The sequence below is a fragment of the Lagopus muta genome, chromosome 10, assembly GCF_023343835.1.
Source record: "Lagopus muta isolate bLagMut1 chromosome 10, bLagMut1 primary, whole genome shotgun sequence".
NCBI classification, from domain to species: Eukaryota; Metazoa; Chordata; class Aves; order Galliformes; family Phasianidae; genus Lagopus; species Lagopus muta.
This window is the reverse complement of record NC_064442.1, coordinates 4,392,128-4,410,384: the sequence shown is the minus strand read 5'-3', so window position 1 is coordinate 4,410,384 and position 18,257 is coordinate 4,392,128. Positions and strand designations below refer to the sequence as shown.

The 18,257-nt window shown below is 38.2% G+C and overlaps 1 long non-coding RNA gene across 1 annotated transcript in view; it reads left to right on the top strand.

Annotated features, from left to right (window-relative positions):
• The window catches only part of LOC125698145 (uncharacterized), an 80,851-nt gene that overhangs the window by 57,740 nt on the left and 4,854 nt on the right, over nucleotides 1-18,257 (top strand). The window contains exons 2-4 of the long non-coding RNA XR_007379087.1: nucleotides 9,406-9,483; nucleotides 10,870-10,967; nucleotides 15,957-16,080. This is a non-coding gene — a long non-coding RNA (uncharacterized LOC125698145). The remainder of the gene's footprint in view (nucleotides 1-9,405; nucleotides 9,484-10,869; nucleotides 10,968-15,956; nucleotides 16,081-18,257) is intronic.

Sequence of the window (18,257 nt, the reverse complement as noted above, 5' to 3'; positions counted from 1 at the left end):
TTTAGTGCTCCAACTGTGTGCATTAACATTATGTTATCATGCACAGATAGATGTATGGTAAACACGTATTTCTATTTTGTTGCAATTGAGCACAAGTGAAATTTTCATTAGTGCTGATCACAGAAAAATTATTAGGCTTAGAAGTGGCTCTTTATGTTGTGAAGCAAAATATCTCAGTTCACAACTGGGATCAAGAGTCATTTACTTGAATGCTTGTAGGCGCAGCTTTTTACCTTCGGGAAGGGAAATTTATTACAAGATCCTGCTATAGAAATCTTGGTTGAGATTAAGTGTAATGACAACAGAGTATAGAACAGGTAAATAGCACTGGTGGTACTTGCCATGAAAGGATGTGATGAAGTATTCTCACATAGAACAGACAGGCCTGATTTTTTGTATTAGTGGAATTAAAGTATGAGAAGTATTGAAAATATTCATGCCTCTGTAATGATGGAGAGGATACAGGAGCTTTTGGCTTGGATGTTTTAGATAATGAAGAGCAACAAAAGATTACACTGGAAGCAGATTCTCTAGAGATAGTAAACTCTTGCTAGAGAAATGGGATATCTAGTATAGTGGTCCTATGGCTCTTTCTTTTTCTCTCTCCTTTTTTTGAAAGGAAAAAGCATTTCTATCTCCTAACTGCATTGTGGGATGCATAATCAGACTCTCATGGCCAATAATGAAACGACTTTTCTTCCTCTAATAATATTCTGTTCCAGGATTTATCAGAATTTTGCAACAGTGCTTGCAGTCTTAGATAACTATTACATAGATATGCTCTAAAATTTGGATAAAAGAAACCTACTGTATCATGGAATTATTAAAGGAATTGAATATGCAAATTAATTTGAATAATGTTGAATAAAAGCAGCTAATTTTATTGAACTTCACCTTTTACTAAATGGTAGTGAAGTGGGAATTAAAAAAGGCTAATTATACATTATTTTAAAGTGTACATTTGTTCTTAATTTTCAAATTAATTTCATACATGCTCTGTGTTTTCTGTCTGCAGTTTGTTGCATGAGCTCTCTGCTCTGACTGAGCATTAGGAGCTTTAAAATATGCTGGATGATGGAGTCATCTGAGATGGAGATTATAAAGACTCCTTCCATAAATTTTGGTTTACCAGCCTTTCCACCTCTTATTTCCTTTTTGTTGCTATCATTTACTACAGCTACTTCCCAGTACGATGTTTCCCAACTATCATCTGCAGGCCTTGGTTGCAGTTGATGCATAAATTGTACTGGTCCCCAAACTTGTGATCTCACTGTGTGAATGCACTGGTATCTCTCTCCAAACAGAGGACCCAGAGCACCAAAGGCATCCTGCAAAATAGTTCTTTTGAAAAACCTGCATGGAATTCTTAAAAAAAAAAAAAAATAAAATAAAATAATGGGTCATATTTGTCTGATAAAAACTTGGAAAGTATTTCATCAGAACAAACTCAAGAGCTTCAGGCAACAACCCTGGCGTTACGGCTCTGACAAAATAAAAAGGTTACTCACAGACATAAATTACCATGGGAATAAAAGGACTACATCAAAATTATATGGTTTCATAATGTCCTTAAATCAAAGTCTAGAGGACAGTGAGTGCAGCTCGCAAATTGTGATAGTCACACTACTTGATGAGTGGCTTTTTTTGGCTGTAACCTAGCAAGTTTCTTCAAGAAGTGCTACATAATGACATACACTCAGATTTCATAGGGCAGCTCAGGGAGGGTATACTCTGATTTTGTGAAAACTAATACCCAGCACGTGCACTGGAAAATATACTTTCACAATTCTGATAGCATTGTTTTGCTGCATGAGCGCACGTACCTGTAAACATGACACTTCATTGGACTTTCATTGCTACTGGACTCTCCTGATTTTGGAGATGTGTGTAATTACTTTAAGGCACAGTAAATCCTGCTCACCTCACTAGAGATGGCGCTGCAAGTAAGACTGACAGAGTTTGCACTCAAAGCCAAGAAAATGTTGCAATGATCTGTGAAGTCCCGAGCTAAGCTTTTTGCAGGAGGAGCTATTCCTCCTGGAAATTGGTGGCAATGGTGATGAGGAGATCGTTGGACTAGATGATGTTGTAGGTCTTTTCCAACCTTATGAATCATCTTGTGTCAATTCCAATATAAGTGTTTACTGGATAATGTAGACTAGATGACCACATAAATAGAACTCATCTGTGGAAGCTTCCATAATGTGCTTTTGGTTCTTTCCTAATTGCTGCCCATATATTTTTGCTTTAGTCTTCACTAAAGAGTTGCTAATACTCTTATCAGGAAGTTACCCCTTATCATTCCTTATTCTCATCACAATTTATAGGATTTTTATCTAGTCTGAATGACTTGAAAAGCTAGACTGACTTCACATTAAAAATACAGATCTGTTTCTGAGTGATGGAGGGACAGGATACATCACTGGAATCGTGAATGCTCTTCCAATACCTTACAATGGCTCTCTCTGTGCTTAAAAAGATAAAGAATTTATATCGTTCTATGGGACAAAAGGTCCTAGAGATTTCCTACTCCTGTAAGAAGTGATAGAAATATCCCTGGAAGTTTTGCTGATGTGCATGACAAGTCACTCCAAAATGGAGGCAGTAACTTGGGTATGTCCATGGTACATTTTCCCCTGGGACCTAACTATATTTTGGCATTTATACCAGACACTGATTACCAACGTGGTCAATCTGTTCTTTCTAGTGCACTGAAGGAAAGATGGAGAAAAAGCCCTTCTGTCTATTATCCTGAATTAATAAATAATGAAACATGCTAGCGAATTCTAATGAAATCATTTCATAACTGCATTACTATTTTGAGTATGCTGCATATCCCACTTATGATACCAGTGGTTATGCTTCAGCTTGCCTTCTCATGGAAATTTGAAATTTTAACACACTTCTTTAGTGTTATTGTTTGTAAGCTTTTCAATTACCAAGTTAATTTTTCAGTACATCGTTTTGTAAACTTTCATGAAAAATACTTCCCTGGAAATAGCTTGGAGTTCAGTGATGCTGCAGTCTCAAATTGAGCTACTTGAGATTCTGAGCAGCTCAGTAGTGGTTCTCATTCCTACAGTCAGAAGCAACTCTGTATCTCATAGCAGGCAAAATCATACCAGGGGATTTTAAATGCCTAATATCAATAGACTAAGAAGAAATCAGTTTCCAGTCTGAGTCACAAAAATAGCACTGGTTTCCAGACACACTTAAAAGGAAGTGATCAGTGAACCTGATTTTTCAGTCTTAGAAGGTTCTTTGGCAGTTTTTCAGTGTAACTTCCACAGACTGAGTCTTTAGACAGGGGAACAAAAACCTCGCGTATTTAAGTTCATCTTCTGGACTTCTTTTAAGAAGTAAGGAGTCCTGGTACCATTTATTTTATCTCAAGGGAAAAGGAGACTTTTGTTTGATCTTCCTTTTTCTTCAAAAAATGTGTTCAGAAGAATAGGAAAGGACAAAAGAAGAAAAAAGTAAACCTGGCATTCTTTTCTACAGTAAAAGGAGAGAAACTTGTTTTGACCACTGTATCCGAAACAAAGGTCCTGCTTAAAGTACTGGGAGAAAATGGACATCATGTTTTATTTTGAACTATAGACACTAGTTTCCACGGGGAAGTTAAATCCATTTACCCTCGGAGAAATACTTGTCAGAAAAATCTGTAGGGGGATTAAAAAAAGAAATGCAGTGGCCCATATCACTTCACATTTTTGGCAAGATGCTGAGGTACAGGTGGTTTTTAGAAAGAAGAGGTTGTGTGCAAGAGCATATGAAAGCTCACCTTTGCACTCCTGTAATCTTAACAAAGTCTTTCATGCCAAGCTAGGCGATGACTCTAACTCCTACCAGCATCAAATAGCACCTGGACCATTCTATCTATGCCCGCTGTTCCCCACAGGCCATCTGTGATCCACATACCATCCTTCACAATTATTGATACAGTGAGTAATTACTTATGATGTTAGGTATAGGTCCAGCTTTCCATTAAAAAGAGAAGGCACAGATGAGGTTTCCTCTCTGGAATTCTTAGTGCCAGAAGTAGAAATAACCTGGTGGGTCAAAGGGTGTCCAGGTTGACACATACTGCGTTCAGTCAAAAGAGTTGTCCTCACTTCAGGCTCTGGACATCTTTTGTAAGAGTACTTTTCATCTTAAAGGCTGATGAAAAGGATGTGAGTGATAAGCGTCCTCTTCTGTTTGTAACTTTGTGCCATGCTAGCCAGCAGAATATGTACTTCCAACAAACTGAGGAAAAACTGTATCTTTTGTAAGGAGGATCTGCTGATATCTTTTAATTTTCTTTCACAGATGTGACGATAGTGTAGAATATTTTTCATAAATCCATTTTACTGTACTCTCTGCCTGTCTTTTTTTAATTATTTATTCTGCTGACCTTGCCTCTTGCTCCATGCTGGAGTAGAAGGTCTTCAAACCAATGCTGACCTTTTGTTTTATCGCTAGAGACCTTACAGAGGACTGTATGTGTTTTCTCTGTCTAAATTGTGCAATGCTTCATCCAGTGATTTCAAATTTTACAGTTGATTTGTTTTCACAAGCAAGTGCTAAAGAAAAGAACAGTTATTCTCAGTTCACATCTTGGGGGGTGAAGTCCATTGTCTGTGCTCATAATGCTTTGCAACAGCAACCTGTAGATAAGAGGAAGAAATGCTCAATCTGCTGGTTAGTTTTTGGACTTTCCCCAGAGCTTTGTGTAGGATAGTTTCTGGCTCTTTGTGGTTGCTTAAGTAATTTCCTTCTAGTTTGTCTGAATTTCTGTCGTGTGGTTAACAAAATTTTTAAGAGTGCTACTGAGAAGTTTCCCAACAGTGTCTATCGCAGAGGAATATGGGATGATGGGCACTACGAAATCCTGTTGGTGTGCCAGAAAGGGAAAGCCCTGCCAGAAAAGAAAACTGAGCATGATGTCCTAGTGCTTGTGGATGCCTTCACTCCTGAGGTCCATCAGCTCCAGTTTCAGATTATGTCAAAAGACCAAGTGGCTCACAGGTCATACACAGCTAAGTCCAGCAGAGGAAAATATTTGAACCTCAATCTTCCAGGCTTCATGCTATCACAATAATAATCATATACTATAAAACTCATTTGGATCCTATGGATTTACACCAATATGAGCAGAATATCAAAGAATCAAGTTGGATATTACACGATTTCTGAGTTTGGTCTGTGTTGTAAATGACTGCAGAAAATAGTCACGGGTTCAAAAACTATAGAGATGCAGAAAAAAGCGAGTAAAGCCTTCTGATCAGGTTATGTTTTTTTTTTTGTTATCATGTTACTTAATTTTTAGCACTAGCCTAACCTCAAGAAGTTGTCATATTTTTGTCATAACAAACATTTAAGGAAGGGGAAGCCAGAATTGCTATTGCTGTTGTCACTGGAAGGAATGGTTTGGTGTGTTCTGTAAATGAGTGAGCATTACAGGTTCTCCTCCAGCAACCTTGGTTCTTCCACAGCAAAATACGTTCTGTAGCTGTAATCTAAAAATGTTACTGATAACCCTTCTCACTTGGCTATATACATTATTTCTTGGTCTTAAACCAACTCTAAGGGAAGAATTCATTATCTGATTGGTCAAAATAATGCACTGGGCCCATTGCTTACTTTACAGAATAGATCAGAGTTGAAAGGAAGATGAGGAGCCATTTCCATGTGGGCTGGGTTTTTATTATTTTAAAATTTAAATAGGTTTGAATCACCGTAATATGAAAAGACCAAAATCAAACAACCATGGTTCATTCCTGTGCTTTGATTTTTATACCCATATATGTTTAAAAAAGAAAAAAGAAAAAAAAAAAAGATAGAAAACCAAACATGTGTGCTGCCTTTTAATAAAGATCATATTAAAAATTCAATAAATAGCAATATCTCTGATCTCTTAACAAAAGCGTCTGGTGTACAGGAAATTAAATGAAAAAAAAAAAAAAACCTTGTTAATCCTTTTTGATTTCTGTACATGGTAGCTGGAAGCAGAATTCTTTAACTCACAGGATTCTCTTTTTGTCTTCTCTCTTTTACATTTCTTCTCCTTTTTTGTCTTTTTTTTTTTTTTTTTAATCTTCTCCCGCACAAACGTTGTCTGGGTAACCTCAGTGTAAATGCAGCCTGTTTTCCGATACGTTCTAAAATAAATAATAATATAATAATAATAATAAAAAAAAGCCATTGTATCATTGTCTCATCCCCGTGGCCTTGCTGCGAGGGATCCGTCTCGAACCAGGTGATAACCTGATAGACTTTATCTTGTCTTTTCTGGGCCTCCCTGAAGCCTGCCAACACTTCGGCTGGCTGTTAGGCATTTTAAATATCCCCCATGAGCCCTAACCTTACCCCTTTTCTCTTCTTGTCAGCTGGAATGTCTCAGAGCTGTCAGAGGCTTGTTGCTTATTGATGTTTCCGTGTGTTTTATGTCTTTTCTGAGATATGACAGCCCCTGACACAGTGCTGATTTCAATCAGCCGGCTTCTGGAGAGGCCTAAGATTTTGCACTTGCGCGGTCCCAGCCGCTAGCGCACTTCAGAGGCCTCCATCTAATGAAAATGTTTCAGTAGGCTGAATAAAGACCCGCTGCCCAACAAACAGCAGTTGATGAATTCACAAGACAAAAAAAAAAAAAAAAAAAAAAAAAAAAAAAGAGAGAGAGAGGAAAAAAAATAAAAAAAAAAAGAAGAGGAAGCCCTTCCCCCCCACAACCCTCTGCCTTTGTTATAAGAAAAGCAAGAAGAGAGGGTGACCTCCTGAGCCAAAGGTTTTGACACTGCATCAAATCCCTTTAGACCTGAACTGGCAGGCTGGGCCCAGCTTTAGATTACTTTATCACATCTTAGAGCGATGCTTGTATGTACCTCAGGATACCCTACATGTAAAGAGTGGATATTTTACCCCCATTGCTTATTAAGTCCAGGCTGGGTGTCTGGTAGAAAATGGAAGTCTGGCTCGCTGAGTGTTGAGAGAAAGCTGAAGTGGGAGGAAACACATCGTTACTAAAAACAGAATTACTGGCAGTAAGAAACCCACTTGAAAGAAACAGGCTGGTGACTTTGCTTGAAGTCACTTTGAGAGAACAGATATTTTTGTTTGTAATCAAATGAAAAAGAAGGGTGAAAACAGGCTTTGGGACAATGGAGCACGCTGCTTTGTAGGTTTTGAGGAACTCTTTTGGTCAGTTGAATCAGGATGGCACACAGCTCTGTGCTGAGCTGGGAAGGCCCTTGTTTGTATTGCCTCTTTCACGTGCCTAGGGTACAGACATTTGAGAGGGGAGAGAAGAACAGGCAGCAGCCTTTCACTGCATCCACGTGGGGACTGATGAAGGAGCTACGTGTATGACTGTCCTGTTCCTCCGCACTCCCTTGGGCACCCTGTTCCCTCTCTTGCTATTATCTGAAGCCTAGCCCCTGAATTCAGACAAAACAGTGCCACTGTTTTGAGGTCCACTGTGGTTATTCATACTCTGTTGTACGTCAGGGCTCATCCTCCGCCATGCTGGGTGCTCTATGAGCACAGCAGAAAAAACAGCTTCTGCAGTCACACCCTTAGTTGCCAGTAAGCATACTGTGGTCTTTTTCTTCGTGTTTTCGAGCTCATCTTGTGCGCTTTATCTATATGTAGTCATCCAGCAACTTTTTTGTTAGAGGGATTGTGCCTGTGTGCTGTGGGATTAGGTTCATCAGCAAGTGAGATTTCTTGAGATTCATATGCATTTCTTTGTTTACGTGAGTTTTGTTAGGTTTTCTCCATTTATTTTTGCACAGAGGAAAAACAATCTCTCTCTGCTCTCTAACTAACTAAATAAACATGGCCTACCCCACTTTTGAACAACATCAGTGGAATCCATGTCTGCAGTGACTCAGATGGTTTTGTTAATAACAGAGCTCTCGGTGTAGCCTGATGCTGTCCTTCAGATGGGAAGACTTTAATCCCGAGTCTTATTTTTCACAGCATTCCGCTAGTGATTTCTGAGCAACAAATTACATCCATGCCTTCAAGCCAAACAAGAAGTGAAAATTTCTATTTAAAAGAATGTGGAAATAATACTGTCCATCTACCTACAGTACAATTCCATTTTTAAAGTGCTTTGATATTTTTAACAATATTAATATAATAACAGCAGCATGTGCCTATTGGGTTAGTCTGTATTTTATAACTTGGTATCCAATTTCTTCCTTGTTTCCTGCAGGACTGTCACTATTAATTTCTGCTCCCATTTTTTCCGTCAGTGTGAATATTGTCATTGGACTATTGTTTGTAAGTGATAAGCAGCCCCTAGTATTATTATTATTTCACTACTGCTTGTTGAGCATCAACAAATCTACCAAAAATATGAAAAAATTTGGTGGGTGTTTAACTCTCTCTTAGCCAGCTGGTTCTCCCTTTTTCCACCTCAAAGGGACATGTATTATCCACAAATAGAAAAATAGGAAACTAGTAGAAAGGCAATCTGTCACAGGGAAAAAAAAATACCTCAGGGGGTAAAGAATGCCTTCACAGTATGGCTTTAAGGTTTTAATTTATATTGGTCCTGACTCATGACACAGCCAGAGCAAGCCAGGGCCTGAGAGTCAGGTCTCCCACTGACCCTTGCATAGACTGGTTGAGAGAAAGATGTCAGCTGAAAACTCCCAGGGATCATGGGCCTGCCAAGCATTTTGAAAATGACTGCCAATTTGGCATAGTCTCAGCTGAACACATGCCCAAGAGGGAGGAAAAGACAGTAATAAAGCAGCTTAGAGGGAAAGATATTGCTTTTGAGCTCCCAAACGTTTCCAGTCTTTTTATATCACACTGTTGTTTGCTTACATGCGTGGTCTCATAAAAATGCATGCATGTACATGTGCGTACGTTCATGTATTTCAAAAATAAGAACAACCTGTAAAAATGATGCATGAGGTTGGTGCCCTCTTCTGTGTTCACTACGCACTCAACCAACTCCTTTTGAATGTCAGAAGATGACCACAAAAGTGAATTAACTCTTCAGCTTAATAACAACTAACTCATGCCCTTACAGACTTCTAAGGGGTAAAACAAGTGAATATCAGAGAGAACTTGAAACCCATATTCAATTAACTTCTAGTGAAAAGTATTCTGTTCTTGGGGTGACAGGAGAGTATCAAACCACAAAACTACACAATTAAGGTAACAAGTGAACGTAAAGGTTTCCAGGTATTTGGTCACCCCTAAGAATGAATGGAGCAGTGTAGGCGCTGAATTCCTGTATGTGAGTTACTCAGGTTCAAATTTGGTTGTCTTAAAGTAGGTTTTTCTTGTTTTACTATATTCCAGTATGATGTTTTAGAGCTAGGAAGATCAAGAGCAAATCTTTACTGGATTGGCTCAAGTGTGATATGATTTCTACTTATTGAACCTTATTGCTATTTTTTCTAGTGCCACTGGAGTAAGTGATATTACTGACCCGAGTAAAGGCTGTGTGATGAGGCTTAACACGAAGATGGAAGAAGAAAGGTAAAAATCAAGAGAGTTGTTGTATTAATTTGTGTCCTAGAATGTTGCATAAAGTATGCTAGAAATAAGGACTATTTGGTGTGTGTAACGTTATAGGTTAAAAATACCTGGATGAAAAAAAAAAAAAACAAAAAACAACAACCACAAAAAACATCCCCAAACCAAACAAAATACCAGTTGGCAAACACGTTCATCTGCTGCAGCATCTGCCTCCAATATGTTTTATACTTGTGTAGATTCATTTGGGAAGTGAAAGGTAACAAGAACTTATCAAAGAATTAGCAAGCACATTCACAGCTGTTACAAATATAAATTGTCCTAATCATATTACTTTTTCCTCAGTTCCATTTTGCCTGAATGTCTTTTTTCCTGAAATGTCAAAATGTAATCTAAAATTGAGTAGATGCTGACAAAGCAGAAAGAGTTACAGTAGTTACCACATATAATACAGAAATATTTTTAGAGCATTTGTGATTGTATTTGAGTAGAAATATAATAAAGATCGCAATCTCTTCAGCACTTCTTTCTTTCTGTGAAAAAAAATATGCTTTTTCTTTTGGAAGCTTGTTTGAAAAATCTGGTAAGGAGAATGTCTTCTGTGCAAGTGACTGATGAGCTGTGCAACTGTCCCAGTTTTGCAATATGTATTATGTAATCAGTACTCAGGAATTTCCAAAGATATACTCTTTGTATGGCACAGAGCAGAGAGTGGTACCAGTGAAAAACAAGTATGTGGTTGCTTTCAGTGAAATGAGGCTGCCTGTGATAAAGCTTAAGCTTGAATTTTGCAGTTACAAGTCCTTCATGCAGAGAAGTCTTCATACAGATTTCTGTTGCACAGTAGCATGTAGAGGTACATGTACAAAGATTTTCTTACATTTTTGCGCTGGAAATGTTTTTGACACGACCTCCAAAGGCTTATGTTTACTGTGGTTTTGTGCACAAAAGGGTCTGAGAGTTTGTTTTGTGCCCTGAAGAGTCAACACAATGGCAACTGCTAAACCAAATGCCAGTTCAGTGAGGCTGCTGGGCTCTCCTAGTATCGCTTCTGCAGCTGAAGAGTGCCTGTGTCTGTTTGCAGAGCTTTTCATTCAGTCATTCTTAAAGTATGTGCCTTACTTGCATGCTGCAGTGTTCAAAAACATACAGTTTTTGTTTTTGTTTATACAGTTGTATACTAGCAAAGTAAGAAATGTCTAAGTATGACAACCAACTTTGGTTAAAGGACTATCTTTGATGAGATTAAACAAAGTGCGTAACCTGGTTGGAAAAACAAATCTAAAGGTAGTGAGTGCTATTGGTGATAAGTGGGTGGTTGGACTGGATGATCTTGAAGGTCTTTTCCAACCTTGGTGATTCTGTGATTCTGAGTTTTACTGTCTGCAGGTCTGGGAAGCTGAACCTTGCATAGACCACTGATGGACTATGAATCTTCAGGAAGAGAAGAAGGGATTAGCTCATAAGAAGTCATTGATTGTATACTGGTATGTATGTGGATTATTTTTCTCAACAACTACATTTCAGATGAAAAAACTTTGAGGTGAACTGTGGAGATACTGGGGATGGAATGGAGGGACTTCTAGTGCCACTACCTGAGTGATGCCTGGGCTGCATGATATGTTTCCCTAGAGCATGTCATATAGCAATGATCACTGGACTGACTTTCCCTCTTACCTTGCTTAGATTACAACTTTCTGCTGTTCTTGATTCTCTAGAGTGCTCTAGATTACTCCTAAAATAAAGTTTTTCACAGTGAAATGGACACTGCAACTATTCAGACGTGTGATTCTGTACAGATTTTTGTCTCAGTGGAGAATTTTTAGTAATCTTTACAAGCAGAGTTTCAGTTTAAACAGCAGGAAGGATGCCAGAAGCTGGTAAAATGGATACTAAAAGCAGATCACTTCACTTCCTACATCTTTATTTCACCTTTCAACAATGTTCTACCCCAAAAAGAAAAGTTGGGACACAACTGTTAATTCAAGTTATTTGGGAACAAAACAACAAGCAATTGCGAAACATTTCTCTTACTCTGTCACCAGTTCTTTCTTGGAAGGTAGCTTTCACAGAGGAGCTGATTATGCCCAAGACAGATGAACAGATGCCTGCTGTAACACTGACTTAGTTTCCCGGACATCCAGCCTTTAGCTCCTTCCAAGACTGAACTCTGCAAAAGAAGAGCCCTGGGTTTCCTCCAGGCTGTCCTGGCAGCTTTCTTGGAGAGTTTCCAAGGGACTGTGTGTGGAATTCTTTGCAGGATGGGGTAACTGAAATATTAGGAGCCATGATTTATGGGCTTTCACACAAAGACTGGTCCTTAAACCTCTCTCTAAATGAAAATATTTCTAAATCTTTTTTTTTTTTTCTTCTTGTATTTGCAATTTTTGGACTCTTCACATCTGAAACCCTCTCTCCTCCTCAGATAGTGCAAGAAATATCTTTTCAATGGAGGAATCTGAGATTCTTTCACCTGAAGGAAAAACAAAATGTAATTGCAAAAAGACTTTGAAATTTTGAGAATGATGTTTTAGGCAATGAAAAAACTTTTTCAGATATTCCATTTTGCTTTGTGAAGTTAGCACAACCTGCTAAAAGTTTCTACATAGCACGCAGAACTCAAAGTACCTTTCTTTCCCCCTGGATAGCAACAACAACTAACATTTGGAACAAAAAATTGGAAAACCAAGGCAAAGCTGATCCTAGTTGGCAAATCTTGTCTATTGAAGTGAAATACTACAATGGAAATCAATGTGGCATGATTCCAGGACTGGTATTAGTTTTTCCTCTTTAAAACAAACAGATTATCATGAAGTTTGGACGAGTGAGATGTCACACAATTGTGGCTTTTCCATTTAAAGAACACGCAGTAGTGTACAATAGAGTGCAAAGTTTTCTGAATTATTTATTCTTTTAGGTTTGGGCCTTCATCCAAAACACCTCAGGCCACATCCATATTTGCTATGACTCAATTTACTTTATTTTGGGTGCACCAGAGAAAGATTAAACATCAGGTAGCAACAAACTGAAGTACAAAATCCTGGAAAAGAGTCAGGTGTTAAGAAAATAAATAGGTATCGTGCTGCCTTTTGTTCACTGGTATTTTCTGGTAGAGGTAAGAAGTCACAGCTAAATTTCACAGATGCTTGATGAACATGCTGCCTTTAATTGTATGCCTTGCTGTGTCTGCATGTTTGTGGTTGCCAAGTGGAATGATTTCTTGGAAGAAAAAGATGGGAGGGAATAAGAACCAATAAAAGTAAAGCTTATCTTCTTTCTAATATTTCTGTAACTATGATGTTCAGGATATATTCCGGACAGTTTTGTCCACGTGACCTCGCAATACCCAGACAATGAGCTGAGGAGAGCAGTACAGTGATATTAAAGGAGCAGCATGATAACCAGAAGGTGGACAGAGGTTTTAGATCAGTGAGTGTGGATGAGAGATCCAATAAATAACTGGTCATGATTCATTGCTAAAGTAAATAGGAGAAAGAAAAATGTGAATTGTAGAAATTTTAAATATCTGTATATGTGTTCTTGCATTAACACATTACTTACTTAGTCTATGTTCAGATTATGCAACATGTAGAGCACTGAATACAGTAATTAAGTAATAAAGACTTGTAGAAAGCCTGTCTTGGAGGTAAATGGGAAATGACGACGAGGCATAAAGGAGAACCTTGTTCTCCAGGACTCATCTGCTGTCTCATTTGCTGTTTTTAACACCACCGAAAAAACTCTGAGTCCCATTATACTGTTATTAATAATATCTGTATCATGATTTCTGCTCAGCAGTAGCAGCCTCAGGCAGTGCCTGCTCAGTGATCTGTGTGCAGCCGCTCTCCACCTCCTGTGATGCCAACAACAGGACATTCTCAGCTTCTGTTGTAGCACTTCTTGTTTCATTTGTTCCCTCATCCACATCTCTGATCACTCGCAGCAAGTTCTTCTCTTGTTCAAGTTCTTGAATTTATTTCCATGCTGTTGCCTTTTGCCCCCAGGCTCTTTTTAGTAGGACCAGGAAATATAGGTACATTGTGAGCATGCACAGAGCTTCATAACCAGAGATCAAAACTATTCTGCAGTTTTTTGGTGACTTTGTTAGCAGGAAAGGAATGGTGTATGGAAGGGGTGAGATAAATTGAACTCCCGCAAGAGCAAAAATCCTGCAGTCCAGATTTTTAACTATTTTCTAGTTAAAAAAAAATAGTAGTTTTCTGAAACAAAATGTCGTTGCATAATATTCTATATTTCATATAATGACATTGTGATATAATGAATAAAAGAAGAAAGGCAAACATTTTGACAAGATAATCTGTAGGAATTTACAGAATTTTTTCCAACTGCTTCACTGATTCAATTTATTGTATAGGAATGTGTTTTTGAGTGATCAAAGCCAGCTTTTAACAATACCAAATGAGGAGGGAGAAGTGGAAGCAAGTCAGTAATAAGCAGTAACTATTCTTTGTGCTAGTTTCCTGACAAAAATCCAGTGTGCTTACTTTCAGTGTTTGGCTGTGAAGTAGTGCATTGCTGAGCAGAGGAATGAAGCACTCACTCCTCACTGCATTTTTGTCAGCCAGGAATAGCAGTTGCAGAAGACTCCATTCATTTCTACTGCCATCATCACTTTAGCATCTACTACCCTCCAGTAGTACATTAAGCATGACTAACATCTGTTCTGTGTTTGTCTTCTCACCTTCTCTCCAAAGGGAATGTATATAAAGTGATCTGTTCTGGTTTGTTTTGATATATATGTTACATCGCTAAATGCTAGAAGACAAAGTCAAAGAAATCCTTTCTGAACTTCTAGCACTGATTCCATATAAAGCTGTCTATCTCTTTTTTTTTTTTTTTTTTTTTTTTTTTTTTTTTTTTTTTTTTTTTTTTTAAATTCATACTCTCAGAATGGCCAGAGGCATTTATTCTGGCTATTCAGTGGTATTTTTACAGGGGTTATCATGGTGAAGAAAAAATGTTTATCTTATTTCAAAAACACAGAGTGATAGCTTGAATCAAGACCACAGTTTGCACCACTGACATCATGTCTTTGCATCTTAAATGATATAGGTCACCAGTGACTCTAATGATCTATTAAAATGATGATGTACCTAAGAAAGAAATTTGGAAGCCAAATGTATCAGTGGCAATGTACAACCAGTCTGTCAGTGCAGTGGTGATGTAACTTGGCGTTATTCTTTATCCATGAGTTATAGAAACATATCTAGTATCTGAGTCTTAAAGGAAAAATCAATACAGTTAGTCCATGTACCAGCTAGGAACATTTAGAGTAATACAAGAATGGAGTAATACAAAATTTTTTTGTGTATCTAATCAAACACTGGTGCCATTAATCCCTCAGAGGATGTGAAAATAGTCATTGTAGAAACAAGGTGCTGAATCAGCCTGTAAAAATATTAAAATTACATTGTTTTAGGATTGAAGTTTTGAATAATTTTAGTAACAAAATGACAGGACAGTTGCATGTTCATCCTTAAGAAGCAGAATTTGCTGCAAAAGTATCTGTTCATCCTTAAGGTTATTAGTTCTGTTCAGCAGCTACATCTGTATTTTTTTTTGTTCAAAATTTGGGATGTGCTTTCATAATTAACGTACAGCATAATTGCTCTTCTGCATTTATCCTTTCTGAATGTATATAGTGATGAGTAGCTGCCTAAACAAGCTGCGCCAGCACTGCATTGACTATGATCTGACACTGCCATCCCTCTGTAGTTAACACTTCTTAGGACTGTTGCAGTGCTGATTGTTCTCAGTACATATCTTTGGGTTGTACAGCAGTTTAGTCAGGTCATATTCTAGCTGGCTGCCCATCCTAAATACAATTTGCAATTTTTGTGGTGTTGGAGATGGTAGTGCTGTGCCTCTATAATTCTAGGGAGCAACCTTTTCAGCATGATGAATGGAAACTTATTGAAAAGAAATGATTCTGTTATCAACACTTCAGGTTAGCAAAGCAGTAAATGCTAACCAGCACAGCCACATGTCAGGCTTTGCAGAAATGTCATACCTTCAGCCTCTACGTATTTGGACAGATCTGTCAGTTCTTGCCTATGGACCGTTGGATTAGCAGCATCTCGGTTATAAAACAGACACTGGGAATGAACATTTGGAAAGGTGCATGCCTTCTGTGAATAATGAAAAAAATGTTGCAACCCCAACACTTAGGCTTAAAAAATGACATCCTCTCGCAGCACTGCAAAGTAGGAAGAATGCAAATCCTCTTGGTTTTATATAGCTAAAAGGGGAAGAGTTTCCCTGCAACTTGGAGAGAAGACTGCCATATCAATGTCTGCCTAGCAACTGAAAGGTGACACGTGGAGCCTCCTTTTCAACTCATTTCCTCTTGATGAGAGGAAGGGATCCTCCTGCGAGTTATTACCTGAAATAATACCATATGGTAAAATGTAAACAACATCTGCATATTCATGTAATAATTTCATCTGTTTAATTAGTTCCAGCAAAGCAGTTTACCCTCTGAGGCCCTCGCTGTCAGCTCCACGCTCATACATCCATGCCCTGCTGTCGAGCCTGACAGCCGTCTATTGTTCATTCACTGCTTCCACCTCGCCACTTAATGTAAGTGAATCTTCTGAGGGGTGGAAAGCCTGTCCCCGTTGATCCAGATGTAAGGGCTGGGGAGGAGGAGAGTGTATGTCTGTCAGCTTGGAATATGGATACTAAGAGCAAAACTGACAGATCAGGTGGCTTTGTGCTTTGGTTTTGTTGTTTTGTTTTGTTTTTGTTTTTTTCATGGATGTGGGAGAGAAGACTGGCACTTGGTTTAAGTGTTAATCAGTGCACAGGACCGCAGGCTGAACTTTTGTGCAGTTGCTAAGTCTTTGCTCTCAGGACAATTCTCAACCAGGTGAATTCAGCAACAGAATAGCAACCCAGCTTTTACAGTCAGCTATATTTCAGTGCCAAAGTAATGACAGCATGCCTACTGGTGCAGCAAAACACAGGGCCCTAGAGGGCTGTATGAATTGGCCAAACAGGTTTTCGGAAATGCATGTCAACAAACAACATTCAGGACAAACTGAGAATGTAATAGTGTGAGTCTAAGTGGAAAGGTCCCTAGAATATATTTTTGGAGTCTCCTGGCTCATGTAAATAAATTATATTGTGGGTCACATGTAACAATAAGTGATTCAACTCACCTTCAAAAGGAAACATTTACATTACGGAGTATAAACACTTCATGGTGATATTACACGTAAGTAGAGGAAAGTACCGCAGTTCAATGTGGTAAAAGTCAATACCGTAATAAGGTAATAATAATAATACTTAGCACTTATATGGCCTTTTACAGATTTGAGCAAACACTAACAGATTAGTCCTCAGAACACCCTGGGGGAAATATGTAAGTAAGAGTTATTGCCTTGTTGTAAAAATAAACCGTATCTTATCACATGCCCATCACCATGGTATCTATGCAAACAACCAGTCTGACGGACAGTCTTGCCATTGCCTTTTGATTAACTGAGACAAGATTGCAAGATGTACACTCAGCTAAATAGATGTATATTACCCTTTATTTAAAAGACAGTCAGATCTGTGCCAATGTCTTGCTCAGAAGAGTTCTGGAGATTATAGATGGTGATCACAAACGATGAGCGTCTTGCTGAATTTGTGATCTTTCTCCATTAGAAAAGTAAGATCTGCTGTCCCTCTGTTGCCTGTCTGCGTGTCAGGAAAGAGAGATATTTCTGAAATATTCAGCATCCAGTAATTAAAGGTAGGGAAGTCTAGAATAGATGGACTGAGTTGGGTGCCAGGCAGGCAAACTGCATCAGAATAGTCTGCTGTTTTCATGGGCTCTCAAGAAGGGACCCTCTGTGTGTGTGTGTGTACACTACGGATCTGTCTTACAGTATGCAGTGTGAACTCTCAGTCATAAATTACAGTGATTAAATAAGAGGATAGATGAAAAAAGGCTGCTATCGGCTATCTGAGGGAGGTGATAACGGGTATTTTGTACTTATCTAAGGAAGAATGGGAAGAACAGAAACCATCCGTATGTTGTCAGCTGGGGTGCTTCAGATTTCTCTCTTTACAGCTCAGAGTGGTGTTGCAATTAATCTTTTAATGCTCTTAACCTGAACTATAAAACAGCAGTTCACAGTAGATAGACAGAAAACTAGCCACTCAAAGTGAGTTTTATTTCTGAGTTCTAATGGCAAAACAGTAGCAGCAAAAGGTGAAACACATTTACCTTGCAGGATTTTCCTTATCCACCTATAGCAAAACTTCTGTGTCATATTGCCTTCATGGTGGCCACAGTCCCTTCAGCTTCAATGAAATCACAGTTTCCTGCTTAAGATTGGATTCTGTGCAGTCACTGCAACAAACTGAAGGAACTTTCAAATCACAGAAGTTCAGACAGATTACCTTTATGACGCTAATGAGTAGCTGCTCTAATTGTTACTTCAAATACATTTTTAGAATGTTTTCCTATAGAGTATGGAATAAAAATGAATCTCTGGAAGGTCTTCAAAAAGATAATTGGTAATGAATTATACTATTAGCAATTCAGTAATTTAATAATAACAATAAAGTGACATTGAATTAACGATGAGCTTTACAAAATCATATTGAATACAAGAAAAGATTATTATTCTGTTCCTGACATGTTGATCAGTCTAATAAAATGAGGTTCTTTTTGCATTCCCCATAAATATGACTCTAAAGCAACATGAAAAAATTCTGAGTTTAAGAGAACTTTCTTGTCTCTGCGTCCACTGTATTCATTTTCT